Source organism: Pongo abelii, chromosome 7 (assembly GCF_028885655.2).
Source record: "Pongo abelii isolate AG06213 chromosome 7, NHGRI_mPonAbe1-v2.0_pri, whole genome shotgun sequence".
In the NCBI taxonomy this organism is placed as follows: Eukaryota; Metazoa; Chordata; class Mammalia; order Primates; family Hominidae; genus Pongo; species Pongo abelii.
This window is the reverse complement of record NC_071992.2, coordinates 108992211-109010907: the sequence shown is the minus strand read 5'-3', so window position 1 is coordinate 109010907 and position 18697 is coordinate 108992211.

The window sequence follows — 18697 nt, the reverse complement described above, 5'->3', positions numbered from 1 at the left end:
AAGATGAAGAAAGGTCCATCTCTCTTCCTGTTTTGCCACCCAGAATTCCTCACGTCATACTAGTGTGGGTTCAAATTCGGGCCATTTTAACAGTAACAAATGACTGCTGGTACAAGGCCTCCAGCCTCTGATTCTCCCCCAGTGACTCCTGGGCTTCTCTCTGCAAACTGGTTTCATCAGGTGCCCTCTAGAGTGCTTCATAGAGAAGAACATCCTCTTCACAAGTCCTTCATACCTGCCGAAACACCTTAGGCTGCCGCTCCTCAATTCAACGATTCAACAAATATCTGCCAAATACCTACTCTGTGTCAGAAATTGTGCTAAACTTGGGAGATCTCTTTGTGACTATGACATGGGGTTAATCTGGATTCCTTGCTATACTTTGAAATCATAGTTTTTTTGTTTTTTTTTTTTTACTTTGGAAGTGCCTACTGTTTCAGAAAATAGAACATTTTAATTGATTAGCATACAAGTACTAAACTACAATGCTGAGGGTAGCTACGCACATAAATAGACATAAATAATTAGGCCACAAGGCAAAGTTTTCTGTTTCCTGCCTATTCTTACCCTTGCCAATTGACCAAACAATTGCTGATGAGATGATGCATTCGTTTCACTGAGGGCAAAATAATACTCTTGTTTTTCCAATCAAAAGTGAGGAAAAGAAAGCATCTAAAGAATATCCATTGTGTAACTTCTTGGTAAAGAAAAAAAGAAAGGTGTGATCTTCTCATTTGACAGGACACATAATGACTCTGTCATTTAGCCCCATAACTGGTGAGTTGCCTTTGAATTTTTATTACCTGCTACTGAATTAATTGAATTTTTAAAAAATTTCTACAACTCTGCAAACATCATTGACTGTTTCCTAAGATGAATGCCAAACCCCTCAAGTGGATGTCAGACCCAGTGTCCTTGAGAATGCTTACCTTCATCCTTCCTCAGTGACTGCAAATCATGAAGGAACTTGGTTTCTAGGGAAGGTGACATGGGAGACTCACTACCAAAAATATTCCACAATCTAATTTCAGAAAAATACATTTCCCTGAATTGTAAATGGGAGAACGCAGTTTTGTAGGCATACAGATCTAAAATGCACTTCATTTTTCATTTTATATTATATCTGTGCGGGGGGAAAGCAGTTCTTCAAGGTGATGTATGGCAATGGATCTTAAAGAGAAAAATAGACTTGAGGCCTTATCGAAGCTTCAGAAATTAACCGCAGAGAGCTCGTATCCGATCTGCTTGAGCAGGTTTGAGGTGGCTATCAGCTTTATATTTTTATGAGGCTGGAGAAGTGGGATACTGTTCTTTTACTGAATGGGTGGTGTCTCTCATCAGAGGTTGTGTCCAAGAGATGACAAAGTGGCAGTGGAAATCGTGTTTCTGCTCTCTCATGTTATGTAGGGCAGAGACTGCTTGGTAGAAATGAATTGTGTGGTGTGTGTGTGTGTGTAAGAGAGAGAGATATATATATAGAGAGACACACACAGAGAGACAGAGAGAGACAGAGAGAAAGAGACAAAGAGAAACCTTGTGTAAATTGTATTATTAGTAATTTTGTCATGATTTTTTGTTTACTCAGGATATATTTTCTGAATGACTTCTATAGGCCATATAGCACCCTAATGTAACCCAAAGTTACTCTTTTAAAATGACCTCTGGGCTCAAGTGATCCTTCAGCCTTGGCCTCTCAGGCATGTGCTACTCACACCTAATTAAAAAAAAAATTCTTTTGTAGAGATAAAGTCTTACTATTTTGTCCAGGCTGATCTCAAATTCTTGAGCTCAAGCAAATCTCCTGCCTGGGCCTTCTGAAGTGCTGGGATCATAGGCATGAGCCACTGTGCCCAGCCTTACTGGACCATTTTGATTTGCACTTGGGTCCCTGTGCTGTGTAGAATTTGGGACTTAACCGCATCCTCCAGCTACCAGGTCTTTGAGGGAGTGATGGACTCAGCACTTCTTAGAGGTGGCTGAGAGCCTGAGAGGATGATGAGTGGTGGAAGGTCTAGATGCCCTCCAGGGTTGTCTGAGATACCAAAGAGCAAGGGGCACTACAAAGTCTGCTAACAAGAAAAGGTCTTGCTGTGGAGGACTTTGGGACAAGTGGCTGCCTCCACTGCCAGGAGGGTACTATCTAGGAATTATTACCAGCTGAAGTGCCAAATGCCTCAACACCACCATTCCAGAAGCCACACAGGAAGCTTCCATTTACAACAGCTCATATAGTGTCTGCCTGGAACTAGGTCTCTGCATTTATCTGCCATGCCAATAGGTCACCCTTGATCTCCTGGTACTGACATTTGCTTTACTTGTATTCTTTTTTGAGGAGCAAGAATGATAATTTCCTACTAGAAAAATTTAATAGACTTGGACTCAGATTTTCAGTTCATTTCCCAAAGAAGACCCAAACATTTGATACTTATTTGGAAGTATACAGCCAAGAAAACCTGAGTTCAGAGTTAGACAAGAAATGCATTTTTTATGAGATTTTTGAGTCCAGCAGATGTGCGTCACATCAATCTTTAAAATGCTACAGTCCCCACAGCTGTAGATCAGTTGAAACCTTCTGACCTTGATCTTTTCATGTGGGGATTCAGGGAGTCTAACTTCACTCTTGGCTTCTCCACTCTTCCTCACACTCTTGCCTAAGTCAGAGTCAATGCTATGATCTAATTTTGATACTTTTGATACTTATGATACAGTTTTGGCTTTGTCATAAGATTCAGCCTCATCTGGCACACCCCTTCAGTTGACTGGATCCTTGCCTGGAGTCTGCCTTAGTAACTGGCTTGGATGCCCTGGTCCTCCTAGGACTGAAGCCTTCTGTTCTCAACTTACACCTTTCCTTCTGCCCTTCAGTCCTGTGTTTATGTATTAGTCCATTCCCATGGTGCTAATAAAGACATACCCAAGACTGTGTGTTTATAAAGGAAAGAGGTTTAATTGGCTCACAGTTCCACAGAGCTGGGGAGGCCTCAGGAAACTTACAATCATGGTGGATGAGGAAGCAAACATGTCCTCCTTCACATGGTGACAGCAAGGAGAAGTGCTGAGCAAAAGGGGGAAAGGTCCCTTATAAAATCATCAGATCTTGTGAGTACTCACTTATGAGAACAGCATCATGGGGGTAACCACCAAACCATATCAGTTTCTAAAAGTCTATTATGAATTTTGGAATGTTGACTATTCCTAGTTTCTCTTTTGAAGAGTTTTACCCAATTACAGGGACACCTAGTATGTTGTTCTGCTTTTTGGAAACAGCATGAACACAGATAACCTACTTTGCAGCATGTCTAATCAAAATTCTTAGAGTTGCCATTTGTGGTTTCTGCTCCACAATCCCAGCCAGCTAACATTCCATCTTCTTTCTTCTGAAAATACTAACCTCAGTTTCTTTTGGGAAACCACTTCATTTCTGTTATTTGTTATGTGTGGGTTTGGGTGATGTTGAGACCGCATCTACTTCCACACTGGACATGTGACACAATACAATTAACACATTCAATTTCCTGGCCAAAATGATTGGTTCAGATTTGGGAATATGACCAAATACTCCAATAAGAAAAAGAGTTGGTATTTTTGTTCAAATTATTGTTCGGGTGTCTGAGGGTGCACTCTTTTCTTCACTTAGCTAACAGAGCGTAATGCAGGACAAAGAGACATAGTAATTTTGAGTCCTTGGTGCCATTGGCCAAGTTCTGTCATCCCAACCATGATGGCATTATGCTACCTCCATTCTTTCCAGTTATATTTGCTAATAAGCTATTTTTGTCCTTGTCAATTTGAGTTGAGTTTTCGGATACCTAAAAACTATGGACTATTTCAGGTCTATTTTCCTCATGACTGAGGACATGGTGAGCGTCTCTTCGTATTGCTGTTTTGCTGCACTTGGACTTACTATTCAATCACATCAAAGCTACAGATAACAGGATAGAAATGCAAGCCACAGGCTGGCCACAACCATTGCAGGATGAATTATCCTAGGGACTAAAGTTCCAGACAGTCTGCTAGAGTCAAACTAAGCAAAGAATTTTTTTCCTTTGTGTGTTGAAAAACCAGAACCATTCCTTATCCTGCTTCCACTTCCCATAAATGGCATGTCTGGAATAATGGACAGGGGATGGCAGAAAGTATGAGACACAGGCCTGCTCTCTTCATTAGACTGTAAAAGCTCCTTAAGGAAAAGTGCTCTATCTAATTTACTATTGTATCCCCACAAACTAGACTAGTACCTGGCACAGGGCAGATATTCAATAAGAGTTGGCAGGCTGAACAAGTAGAAAATACTTACAGTAGTGCTGCCTGTGGATATACATTGCTCCACTTTTTGGTCTTTGTCATCTGGGCAGTCTTACTACCCTAAAAGTTGTCCCAAGATTTGTGTGGCATTTGCAAGATATGCTTATCAGTCACAATTGCAACCACAAGCAAGTTCACAGGAGCCAGAACAGCAAGACTGCAACAAAGTTCAGAAGGCACAGAAATGAACTTTCTAAGCTTCCCCTATTCACGGGATCCTGGAGTGCTGTTGATCTGGGAGCACTTTCTCTCCTTGTGTCAAAAATCAAAATAATGAAGAATTGTCAGAGGCCCAGGCTGGAGCTAAATGATACTTAACTCTCGGTTGTCTAAGTGGTAATGGGGGTCTAAGGGCTTCTTTCTTTCAGGACCTTGGAACACTCAGATACGGTGCTTCTTCCAAATTTACCCAGCTGCAGGCCATGGGGGTTTAGCATAAGGGAGAAAAGATGAGGGTTGCTTATATTTTGTGGAACAGAGAAGCTCAAATCTTCTGCAAGAGGGATTATTATACAGGCCCAAGAAGTGTGAGATGAAGTGCAGAAAGGCTGTAGCTGGGACTAAGCCTCCAGCTGGAGCTGCGGCTGGCTCCTTTGTGATCATGCTTTCATGGCAGATCATCCATTAACTCTGTCAAACCAATCACGATGCTCCCTGGGTTATCCATACTGATAGTGGGGCAGAACTAATTAGGCAAACATAATCTCCAGGCATCCCAGAGACCACAGACCCTGTGGGGTCTATTAGCTTCTTCTTATCCCAGCCACTCTCTCCAGTCTAGATGGTTATATTTAAATAAAGGAGAAGAGAGATCAGGGCACATGCAGCTGAGAGTTGTGCCAGGGCTAGGACTGGGCCCAGAACTGCTGGGGCAGGACCCAGGTATTCAACAAGAAGTCTTTCTTGCTGGGAGGTCAGACGGAGTGAAAAACCAGCTTGAGTTGTTCAGGAAAGATGTGCTGGGCCTTTTTGTAACTGGAGGTCAAGTTAAATGAAAGCAAAGTCTTCTCTCTCAGTTCTCTCTCCTCTTCCTGTGTCCTGGCAGCTAGAGTCTAACTAGGGAAAACTTCAGATTATTAGCAACAACCTAAACAATGGCATTCCTCCAAATCATGATAAAACCCTAGGGAATCTTCAAAATGTGCATCTTTTCCAGGATTCGAGTGGTTCCCAGGGCTGGACAAAAGGGCATGAACAGAACAGCTTTGTTTTCTCTAACTTGTAGAAATCTCTCTTGAAAATGAGGGCAGTCATGGGAGTTTTGTTGGGGCCACACTACCCAGATGCATGAATGCTTGGGATGGTGCAGAGGCTGTGCTGGCTCTGCTTAGCATACAGCTTAGACAGGTTTTAAACCCACTGCGTAATGTGAAGAAGAGAGGCAGGCAGGGGCTGGAATTCTCTGCTCTTGGCAACTCAGTTGCCATCATGCTGCTTGTTGTAGGATTTAAGACACTAAGAAAGAACGAAAAAGAATGGCATTTAAAGTCCAGATAGAATCTGAAAATCAAAGAGAGAGAGAGGGAATACTTTTTAAAAATGGTTCTAGAAAACTCCAGTACCATAGCTGAAATATTTTGGATATACTAGTTTCCTGACATGAACAAATAAGCAAAAACTAGTTGTGAAGGTAAGAGGGTAAAGGTCAATGGGGGCATTGAACTGCATTATTCAAACCACCTGGATTCTTTGCAGAAATTCTGTGTTATAAAGTATCATTTCTGTGGCTGTCATGACACATGGAATTCTCCGGCTTCTCTGAGTCCTCTTTCTTAATCTCTTCTCTGAATTCCTCTTCCATCTCATCAGGTTTTAGTCCTTGGTCTCTGTTCTCCTTCTATTAGACTCTTTCCCTGATGAACATATTTACTCATTCATATTTAACTATTTATACCATTGGCAGTTGACTTGACTTCTGGTTCTGATCTTGTTCTGAAATTATTACCTTTTATTTCTCAATTGCTGTCATCACAAACTGAATATGTCTATGATAAACTTAGTATTTCTCTCATCCCAGTCCTGGCTTCTATTCTGATTTCTGTTAATGATATCATAATATTCCCAGGTACTCAGGCTCCAAACAAACAAACAACAAACAAACAAACAAACTTCGTCCTTTATCTCCTATTGTCATTCATTGTTTTCCATTAGTTCTTTTTATCTTTTCTTTTTTTCTTTCTTCTCTTTTCTACTGCCACCCCACAATTCATCTAACAATTGAGAAATTTGAACTATATAAAATTGCTATTATTTTATGTCAAACATGGCCAAATAGTGGCAATTTCAAATGGTTCATTCTAATACAGTAACAGCTCAGAGCTGTCTCCCTGGACTTAGGGGAAATAAATGAAGTTTAGATTCTCATTCCTTTAGGAAATGGCTCAACCTTGTCTTAACTCTCAACATTTGAAGCATTTTCTGGTGCTCAGCGTGCATCGAAGAATGTTGGCTTTCCAGTTGTACCTGAATAGTTAATTCAGGCATTCCCGTGGCCACGCATCTTACCATCTTCCCAACATCTCCACTCCCAAATTTGGGGCAAGAGGCTCTGGGAATACATTTCCATGACACCACTTCAAATTCTCTTTGGGAGTAGCAACGGAATAAATTTTTAACCAGTCAACCATGGCTTTAATGCCTGTACTTTGCCTACTTGCTTCTGCCAAAAAGAAAAGATTTTGCAAGGAGGGCATATGACTCCATTTGTTTTGCCCTCTGCTCTGACACAGTCAGCTGGCCTTCAGGGCACAGCTTAAGGCCCATCTGTTCAATCAAGCTTCTGCCTGATTGACATGGGAGAATCATCCAGGTGAGGGGGTCCCTTAGATTATTATCTTCTTCCCTTTGTACATGCAGCCAGAGACCTCTCTGGTGCTGCAGCCTCCTCCAAGTGACCTAAATGAACGAATGCATAAACAATGTTTTCCACAGCAATAACACCCATTCCAAAAACTTCCTCCTCAAATCCTTGGTGGAACAAATCAGCATATAAATATATACATAAATAAAAAATTTAAAATATTTCAAATGATAGCTTTAAAAGATTCTTCCTGCTTTAAAAGCAAAGCTTTTCATATTTAAGACAAGCTCTCCTATTCTCATTTCAGCTGAAAAGATGAGGATGAAGCATTTTTCAGAAAATATTACTATTTGCCTAAGCATTTTAAAGTTTTTATTATTCAAACATATACAGCAGTAGAGAGTCTAGTGTAATAAACTCCCATTTACCTGTCATTCAGCTTTTACAATTCTCAACACTTTGCCAATCACATTTTGTCTATCTCCCCTACTATATTTTTCTTGTAATATTTTAAAATACATTAGTTCATTTTATTCATAAATATTTCAGTACGCATATCCAACTGATAAAGGCATTTAAAAAATATAACCACCCTATCACTTTCATGCATAAAGACTTAATAGTAATTATTTATTTCATTTAAATGCCTAGTCCACATTCAAATTTCCCTGATTATCTCAAAATTTCCACCTACTGCAAATAGTTATGTCTTTAAAGCCCCATTATAGTTAACAGTGCCCCACCCTGTCCTCTTTTTCTATGACATGAAGTCACCATTTGTCCATCAGCACTTTCCACTCTGAATTTGATGAATGATTTTGTATAGTAGTGCTTAACTTATTATTCCATCACCCGTGTCTTCTGTAAACTGGTAGTCAGATCTAGAGGCTTTTTTTCAGATCCAGGTTCAATATTTCAAGGAAGAATATTTAGTAGATGATACTGCAGATTTCCTGCTTCCTCATCTCAGGAGGCATATAACATCTGACAATCCTACTTGAGGTTGCTAAGATTAATTAGAAGAAGCTCAAGACCTCTATCTCAGACATGCAAAGAAAGCCTGAAGTGGGGTCCACACCTACCCATTCAACAGATATTTCCGGAAAACAAACTTCAAAGTTCTGTGCTGAGTACTTGAGGACAATTGAGAAGTGTAAGTCTAACATAGGGCATTTGCCTTTAAGAGATTTATATCACCACGAGAGAGGTAGACAGACAGGAGACCAGCAAGAAACGTGAACAAGTGATGTCAGCTTTAGAAACAGTACAAAAAGGTATAGCAATGACTAAGAGCCAGAAGACTTTTACAGATGCTATTTGGCGTAGGAATACAAAAACGGGAGAAAGGAATGTGGTCAGGCAGTTTTCCTGAGGAAGTGGGCTCTAAGCTAGATTTGAAGGATCAGGAGGATTTACCAGGTAATGAGAGAAAGAGACATGGGTACATAAAATGGCCGAGTGAAAGACCAGCCAGAGAAAAACACACAGGGGGCTCTGGGCACAGCACACACTTTAGTACAGTTTGTTCCATTAACATTGCTTCTTCATTATCTCTATACTTGAATAAGTACCTGTGTAAAAAGGCACTCAGCAGGTATCAGTAATGACTGTAGCTGTCTGAATCAAGCGTGCCTTTTGTCCGGGTCAAATGCTTTGGTGGATGGGCTGAGGGGTGACCTCATTTAGGGCAGCGGCTTCCAAAGTTAGTAAACTTGTTAAAGGTGGAGACTCCCAGCCTGACACTCAGAGATTATGATGTCCTGGGTGGGGCCCAGGAATCTGCACTTTTTAAACGCACTCCAAGAGAGGCAGATGCAGGTAGTCCAAGAACTACATTTTTGAAAAACGCAATCTACCGGAATGCGTTGGGTAGCAGCAGACAGTCGGCTTCCTGGGATCAAGGGAATTTTCTGAGTCTGCTCTATTAGTGATGATGATATTGAGCATTCATATGCCAGGAGCCATGCTAAGCTTTCCACATGCTTTTTCACACTGAATTTTCACAATACCACCCAAAGAGTTAGACACTATTTTTATCCCCATTTTAGAAATGAGAAAACTGAGGCTGAGAGGAACTAAGATCACCCAGTAACAAGGAAAGCAAAAATTTAAATCCAGGTGTATTTTGTTCCAGAAAGCAGGCTCCTAACTATAATTCTAGTTTGACATTGAGACATAGACACTTCCATTGCAAATAGTGACAAAGTTTTATCTCTCTGTTCATCATGTATACAGTATTCTCTAGCACCATTTTAAGGGGATATACCCACTCTCCTGGTGCCATAGGTTTTGCTGTTGCTTCTGGCAAAGGGTCATGTTTTAGATAAATTCTTTGCACACGAAAAAAAATAAGGCTTTACTGTATGACAGAAATGTTAATTCTCAAGTGAAAGATACAGAAGTATGAGGCTGCTATTTGGCTATTTGTTCATAGGTCAAGAACTCTCACCCAGTCATACCAGTTCTTTCTCATTCCCTAGCAGATGAGAAAGTCTGTTCTCCACTCTATTTGCAGCGGGAGAAAAGCTATGATTTCTGGAGGGTCTCAGTCAATAGCCCAAAATAGAGTGTTTCCAAAGATTTAACTTGCTTTTCTCACACATGGCTTTAGTTAAAGAAATGGAGCTGGGGTTGAAACTGTAACTATTTCAGGAAATGAAATCAATTTTATATTTTCATGGTGTCTGTAAAATACTTTATGGCATCCTAATGTTTGTATATATATTTATATATTGTGTGTGTGTATATATATATGTATAGTTCCTTTGAAATTTATAATATACTTTCGTTGGATGAAAGCTACAAAGGGGAAGGGGAATTCAGCACCTTTACAAACATCTCAGTTACAAATAAGTGTGTAACAAGACTTTGATGTAATGTCAAAATCTTGGAGGTTGAGTGGAGGGTTGGATCACTTATGATAACTTCAGCCCATAATTGGTTTTAAAATGTACCTCCTATAAAAATAGTTTGGGGATTTCCAATATCATTCTCAGTAAACTATCGCAAGAACAAAAAACCAAACACCGCATATTCTCACTCATAGGTGGGAATTGAACAATGAGAACACATGGACACAGGAAGGGGAACATCACACTCTGGGGACTGTTGTGGGGTGGGGGGAGGGGGGAGGGATAGCATTGGGAGATATACCTAATGCTAAATGACGAGTTGGTGGGTGCAGCGCACCAGCATGGCACATGTATACATATGTAACTTACCTGCACATTGCGCACATGTACCATAAAACCTAAAGTATAATAATAATAATAATAATAATAAAAGAAAAAAAAATAGTTTGGGGAAAAAGAACTACCTAAACTTGCTGGGTTGCTTGGCTTGAATGCTATCATATTTCCTTAAAAATATTTATTTATACATGTACTATTTATTCTTTGTATCTAGTGAGATGAATAGGAGTTTTGGGGAAGACAATGATTTCACAAGAAAGGCTGGATTTGCTCTTTATATAAGATAGGAAGCTGCCATTGAACTACCCGATCCTGGCATCCCCATGCAGAGACATACACTTTAACTACAAAACAGCATGTTCTGAGTCTGTGTTTTCTCTGGATGGTAGTAGCAGGAACACAGTGTTCATTTAAATTAAACCAGTTCCTTGGATAATAACAAAGTAATTAAAGAAACCACCAAGGAAGAAGAGCCAATTTATTTGAATCCTGTTCATAAAAACTACATCAAGAGCCTGAAGGTACAAAATAATGTGGATAAGATGGCAGATTGATGATTTTTAAAAATTCTGCGTGGGATGCTTCTTGATATTAATTCAAATGAGTATCCCTCATTTGAAAATAATACAAGATGCAAAAATTTTATCCTTCTTAAGAGAAATGAAATTCTATTAAAATACCCACATAAGAAATTGCCACATAGCTCCAAGTCCACTTGACCTCTAGCAATACCTTAACATCAGAACATTATGATTTATTCATATTTTCTACATTCCCTTTGGAATAGAGAGGCCTTTGTCTTTAATGGTTTCAAGAGTTTGAAATTCATACTGATTTATCCTACATGACATTACCTGAATTATAAAGAGATATTTTGGGGCATCAATGAGCTTTCTATTTTTGCCAGTAACAAAAATCTAAATGCAGTAGAAATATGGATCAAATTCACATTACCATTAAGCACTGAAAGTTATTTTAAAAGAAAAGCACATCAGTAAAAGACCTCTCACCTTTATCTCCACCAGTGCAATGGTGAGAAATTAAATCATAGCCCCCATAGAAAATTTCACAATTGCCCTTTGTGCATTTTAGCAAATGACTGCTTCTTTCTGAAGAGGAGTGAGCATTCCCTGTCATATTCTGCTTCTCCTCTTGAAATACAGGGGCCACATGGATTTCATATACGTCAATGAAGGAAGTGAAGAAAAGCAGGCAATGGAGAGAGTCCATCTATGCAAGAATGGCGACTCTGTCTTTGAAGAACAATTTACAGAAAAATATGCAGGAAGACAGTAAAATGAACTAATATCAGAAAGGAAAAAGATACATAAAATGGCCAACTTGCTCATTAACAAAATGAAAAGAAAAGAACTTAAAACTTTATTCCATAAAGTAATAAAAACATGCTTCAGCTCATTGTCACAGCCAGTTTAATAGGAAGAAAGAAGCAGACCGTAAATTTATACATGGAAATAAAGGATAAAAGAGAAAGGTGAAAAACAAGGGAAATGGACTAGGAAGGTAGAACAAAAGGAGAAAGACAGCAGGACCCAAACTGGAAGAGGAAATCCAGGAGGAAGCAGGAGAATATCATGGGGCAGGAAGAATCAAGTGAGCTTGCATTGCCTTTACCCTGCAGTCCCATCTCTTAAATCTGACTTACCATCCCTCAGAGCAATTGATTGATCCCCTTCGAGATTCCAAACTCTCCATCTCAAGAGTGTCTCATGCCCTTCGGTTGGCTCAGCCCTTTACGTGCATTCAGCCCCATGGGAATGACTGCTTTAAACAAAGTGCAGGCACAAGGAAGACTGTGAAGAGATTGGACATAAGATGTATGTCTTACCTATGGAATTTTGTCTTTTTCAATTTGTTGCATGGCTTTTGTTAACCTAAAATCACAGATAGTTTATAGACATTTACTTTTAGAAAATTTTTCCCAATTGACCTAAGGTTCATCTAAGAGCAGAAATGAGTATGGTTCCCTGCTCATTCTCTAATACTTTTTAGGTCTTTAGGGTTTAAGTGTTGTTGAAATTTTATCCAAAAGGAGTTTTATATTAGAGATCTCTGTTAATTTTCTGTAAGTGATTTTTGTTTATCTTTCCGTAAGTAATTTTGTTTATTAGTATGTGTAAGAAGGAGCTTATATTTTAAAGGGACATTATTTTAGTAATTTCTTGTTCAGAATCCCTGGCGGTTCTGTTTTTCCAAATCCTGTGACAGAGCCTATATCTACCATGGATCGTAACTTTTCTTAGTTTGTTTATTGCTCCTTAAAAGCAAGTTAAACAATCTGCTATGTTCTCGAAGATTCTTATGATGCAACATTAAGCTCTGCAGACATGCTAACATTCTCTTGTTAGTAAGAAAGAAAATTGCAGAAGTAGGCTGGCCAAACTTCAAAATGTTGTATGAGAGAGTCATAGATCTATATTTTCAAGACTAATAGGGGGAAAATCTCAAAAGAGGCCTCTGAGCAATGAAACAGTGTCTCTGAGTTATTTTTCTGGATAACATAGCTGATCAACATTTGATCAATTTCTACTAAGTTCAATGAACTGTATTAAATTCTGAGGACTTAAAATTGAATTTAAACATTGTTCCTACCAAGAAGGATCTTATAATCAATTGAAGGATTAATTGAAAATCCATTCTAATTCTCCTAGCCTGCTGTTTTTTTTTTTTTTTGAAATGTTGGATAACATCTATCTCAAATTTGTATCTGCAACCTAATTTTATCCAGAATAACTTTTGCTTCAGTAACTAGGCATCCAACCCTCTACTCAGACTGAATTAGGCCTTTACCAAGTCATTCTTGGTGTGACATCTTACAGCAAACATTCCATAGCATATGGACAAGACAGAAACCTGATTCTGCCTGTTATTTTTTTTCTGTGTGATGTGGTGCATTGCAGAGGTACCGTCTCTGGCATAGTGATTAAGGACAACAGGGATTGTCGGCAATGAGAAAGTTTCAGAGAAAGGACTGTGATGGAAGGGGGAACCTTCAAAATAGGAGGCAATCCACATGCCATGCAAATAGTTTGTGATTGATGGACTACCTTTGATAAAGAATGTTAGCACAATGGGTCATATGTCATACATTATAGTTTCATATATGATGGGTTAAGAATGCCATTTCTAGAGCTAGACTTCCAATGCTGCTACCTCTAGTAATAGGAACCTGGGTGAATCATTTAACCCCATGATACCTCAGTTTCTTTAACTGTAAAATGTGTATTGCATTTAGAGTTAAATGGATTAATGCTAGTAAATGACATTTGTAGCGGTTACTCTGTGGTACTGTAAGGCCCTTCTACCCATCACTCTGTGGTACCACAGAGTAAGCACTAAAAATATTAATTTCTCTCCCATTCTCCAATTCTTATTGTATTTAACTGGCCTGATCCTAGGGTGGATGATGATCAATTGAATTATTCCAGTAATGGATATCTTAGGCTGTTACATGTGACTCATATTCCTTTTCTATTGCTGTTATAACAGACTATCACAAATTTAAAATAACACATGCATATTATCAAAGAGTTCTGGAGATTAGAAGTCTGAAATGGCTCTCATTATGCTAAAATCAAGGTTTCAGCAAGGCTGTGTTCCTTCTGGAGGCCCTAGGTGAGAAGGGGTTTCTTTGTGTGTTTAAATTGCGACAGGCTTTCTGTATTCCTTGGCTTGTGCTCTCTTCCTGCATCTGAAAGCCAGTGCAGGGCATCTGCAAATTTCTCTCGGACTCTTACTCACCTGCCTCCCTTTTTCACTTAGAAGGACCCTTGTGATTAATTGGTCTGACCCAGGTAACCTAAAATAATTTTCACATCTCAATATCCCTAAATTAATCACATTTGCAAAGTGTCTATTATCATGTAAGGTAATATAGTCACAGTTTCCAGGGATTAGGATGTGGACATCTTTGGGAGACCCTTATTCTGCTCACCATGAATATTGGAAAGTATCTGAGACAACGCTCATATACCCCCTCAAATGATAACTGTTACCTCTACTGGATGGAAAAAATTAGGTATAATAGTACTCATTTGAATTTGTATTATTTGAATATTTATTACGTGCATGCATTATTGCCATTCATTCAGTAAACATTTGTCTAGCAACTTGACCATCTTTAAGTAACCAAACCAGCTTTCTTCTCAATTATACTGAAGAATCAATAAAGAAAATCAGCATCAGAGTATTATAAAGACTCAAAGATTTAGTTTCTTGTCAGAAACACTTGAAGGGCTTGAGTATGAAGCTTGTATGTTGTGCCTCTCTGTTTCAAGTACGTGAAATTGAGCAAAGAAATTTGAGCCAATGATCAGGGCCTCTGACTTAAAAACAGACAGATTTCTTGAGGTGTGAAAGTAGAAGAAATTTAATAATATTTGTTCAATAGGTGAGAAGGTCTTCACTTTGGTGCTTCCAAACCAAGCAAGTATTATCATTTCAGAGAAAGAGCAGCAGGTTTAACCTGCATACTTGGATTTGAATATGTAGAATGAAAGTTAGAATGGTGTTAGCATAGCTTAGAGAATGAGGCTGAGAAACCAGCTATCATTACATGAACCTCAGGAGGCTGAGGCCCTTGCTTTGAGTTGGATGTGGTTTGTAACATGTTAGTTTTCACTTTAAGTACCAGCTAACCAGTTTCATTTTAGGAATAGGCAGTGCTTCTTTCTACCATGCTGCTACCTGAAGTGTGGTGCTTTAAGAATTCAGATACTCTGCAATATAATTTCAATATCTGAATTAATTTGAATAGGAAGAACCGTTAAACATGGATTGTTCACAGATTATTTCAAAAGGCAAGACCTTATTATTGCGATCCCACGTGTCACTAGCTGCTGAATGACACCACACATCACGTTTCATGGAAATAAAAGGAGAAACTCTTTTGTTGTAAATTCATTCATACACTCTTGGGAAATTAGGACACCAAACAGATGTAAATCAGCCTTTAATCCAAGTCCCAGTGTGGACGGGGCAGAAGAGAGAGGTGGTGGGAGTCAGGGAAAAAGAGAACTATGATAGTACCAAAGAATAGAAGAGAATATCTTGTTTCTTCAGTTAGGCTAACCATTTATATGTAGTCTTGGACACCACCTTATCCCCACGTTGTGGAATGCTGTCTTTTCTTACTGAAGTTGGAGTGGAGGGTGACCCCAGTTAAAGAAATCCCTGGCAAGACCTTCCTGGCTTAAAACAATAGAGCATCATCTTACAGAGGGGGCTTGTTTCTAAGCTGCTCCTGTGGGAGTCTCTGTCTACTAGGCACGGGATTCCTGCAGGCAAGACACTTGGCAGGTTGTAGAAAAGTTATTAGTAGGCTACCTTAAAAGTCTCTCTGAGTATTGCACTTCCAGAGATATGCAATTCCTACAAGACTAAGTACCCTTTTGGGTCTGGGTCTTGAAGCTAGCATCCTTTTCCTGAGCATGTCAGGAAGCCTCTATCCTCTCTCTCGAGCTGCCTCTGCACAAGCTTGTTTCTGCATGAGCATCTCATGGGCCAGGTAAGGTGGAGATAGTGATGCTTTACTGCTTCTGTTCAGCTGCTTGCTAGATAGTGGGTCTCCAGTGCAGTGCCTACAGATTTCCAATGCCACTCTATTAGCCTAATCACAGTATAATTCTACTTGGATGCAAAATTAGCAGCAGAATCTTATTTTACTTTTAGCTTCTAATTGGCAGCAGTCACATGCTTTTATTAAACTATTGCAATCAAGTCTCCACAGCATCATACATTCTGCTTATCACTAGGCCCACCTGCAGCCAGCTCTCTTCCTGGCCTCTTATCAGCAAAGCCAATTACTTTCTCATGTGCTTGCTTTGTGGTTTTGCTTATAGACTCCACCACACCTCCACAACTAAGCCCACAGGGTATTAGGTAAATTCTATTTCTTATTCTAACTCCCGGCCCTACATGAGTTACTACCTTGAGGTGGTATATAAGTTCCTGTCTTTCTCTCTACGGAGAAGTGTTCTTTCTTTTATTTAAATGTTTTCTTACTTTTCCGGGTCTATTTATTGTTTTCGCCTCTTTTTCCTTCATTGCTTCTTCCTCTTACTCCTTTTTCCCTTCTTCTTAGCAAAGTTTTGAAAGCCTTTTTAAACCCTCAGTTAAGAATGATTTTTAAAACGTATAATAGTTCCCTACAAATTACTGTCCCAAATAACTCTACCTTTTTATTAATTAAGTTTCTAGGGAAGTAGTATTAATGAGAAAAAGCAGGAATTTTAATATCAGAAGTGAGTCCATCACTCACTAGGTGGGTAGATTTAGTGCTCTCGTTAGTTTGCCTTAGCGTCAGTTTCCCCACCTCTCAAATGAGCCCATTATGCCTGCTTGCAAGGGTACAAGGATTGCCTGGGCTGTCAGGTGGGACATGCTGAGACCTGTCATTATTCACTGTGTTAGCTTTCTAGCCCTTCATGGTTTGGCAAGTATATTTTTTAAGCAGTCAAGTAGGCAAGAAACTTTGGAGGATTGGAAAAATGAAAAAAGTGACCTGTGACTCAGAGAAATTTGTAATCTAGCAAATGAAATCAGAAGCAGCAATGTCAAAAGCAGATTTAGGAGAAAATGGAGCCCTACAAACCAAGCAATTAATTGACTTAAACCTCAAATACATTGTAACAGAAAAGAATATTGCCTTCTAGTAATAACATTGTAAAACTAATTATTCACCCTTATTTCCCCTTTCCTCTTTACCTGGAATATACTCCCTCAAGAAACCATGCAATTAACAGCAATTATATAAACAGTAACATAATTAATATCTGTGAAGCACTCTGAGGCAATAAAGTGGCATAGGAAATCAAAATGGTATCTATGTAATATTCATATTAAATTTAATAACTATTTAAATATTTATAAATTATCTGGCATTTTATATTTGCAAAATGCTCTACAATCACTTTTTATTAATTATTAGACACTGCTTACCCCTTGGCACTCAAGTTTTCAGATGCAGCAGTACTGATTTTTTTATGATTATTAATCTTAAAGAAACATTTAGCTTTATCAAGCATTTTTCTAAGTTCTCATATATAAAGTATCAGACCACATGGAATAATAAAGAAATCATACCAATGATAGACATAATGGTATCTAATCTATTACCATCATTTTAGAGTTCAGAAGAGTGAATGATGCATTTAAGTTCACAGAGCTAGTCCTGTCGATGGCTGGACGTGTAGAAGTCCTGGATTAGCATGATCCCTAGGGTTTTATTTCTGGATTTAAGGAATTCAGACTATTCTGGCTGTGCTAACTGGGTTAGTTAGAACCGTAATCTAGTGACTGAATCTAAGCAATATGTTTTCATTTCTTCTGGGTCTGTATAAATCTGTCCTGTATAAGTGGAATAGTGCCTGGAACTGCTGAATGAAGTCCAGGTTCACATAAAGCCATGAATGTTTTCGTGCTATATGTACTTCCCCAAATGGGTCATGATGTTTTGGAGGCAGCCTCATTCATGGTTTGCCCCCTACTGCCTGTGTGCTCAAATGCCTTTGTTTCTGCCCTGTGAGGATATGGGCCACATGGTAGAAGTCTATTTCATGTTTATTTCCCTATATCAGACTCTAAACTCACCAAAACCCAGGAACTTTTTATTTCCCTTCCACTTGGGTGATGCCTGGTATATATAAGACATTAAAATATTTTTTCACTACTCTATTGTTAGATGGCAAATCCCAGGGAGGCACAGGGATTTCATTTGACTCTAGAGTAGTACAGTGTTTTGCCTTTAAAGTAGTTTGCCTTTAGAGTAGTATAGAGTACAGTGCTTTGTCTATAGCGAAGGTTCAATGGATATTTACTTTATGAATAAAAAGAAACATATGCAGGCTGGGCACGGTGGCTCACACCTGTAATCCCAGAACTTTGGGAGGCTGAGGCGGGCAGATCAGGAGGTCAGGAGATCAAGACCATCCTGGCTAACATGGTGAAACCCCGTCTCTACTAAAAATACAAAAAATTAGCCAGATGTGGTGGCACATGCCTGTAGTCCCAGCTACTCGGGAGGCTGAGGCAGGGGAATCACTTGAAGCAGGGAGGTGGAGGTTGTAGTGAGCCGAGATTGTACCACTGCACTCCAGCCTGGGCAATAGAGCGAGACTCCATTTCAAAAAAAAAAAAGAAAAAGAAAAAAAAGAAAAGAAACATATGCAGGCATTTATTTGCTTATCATGATGCATATAAGTATCAGTTTTATAATGCTATCTGATATAAATCAAGAAAACACTGATGAATAGCTAAGTAACCTTTCCATTATGCAGAGGTCAAGCTGGAAGCCATCAGAGGCAGGTTCTAATTTGTCTTTTATATGTCTGAATGTTGCACAACTTTTAAAATTAATATAATTAATATGTTTTATTGTAGTAAA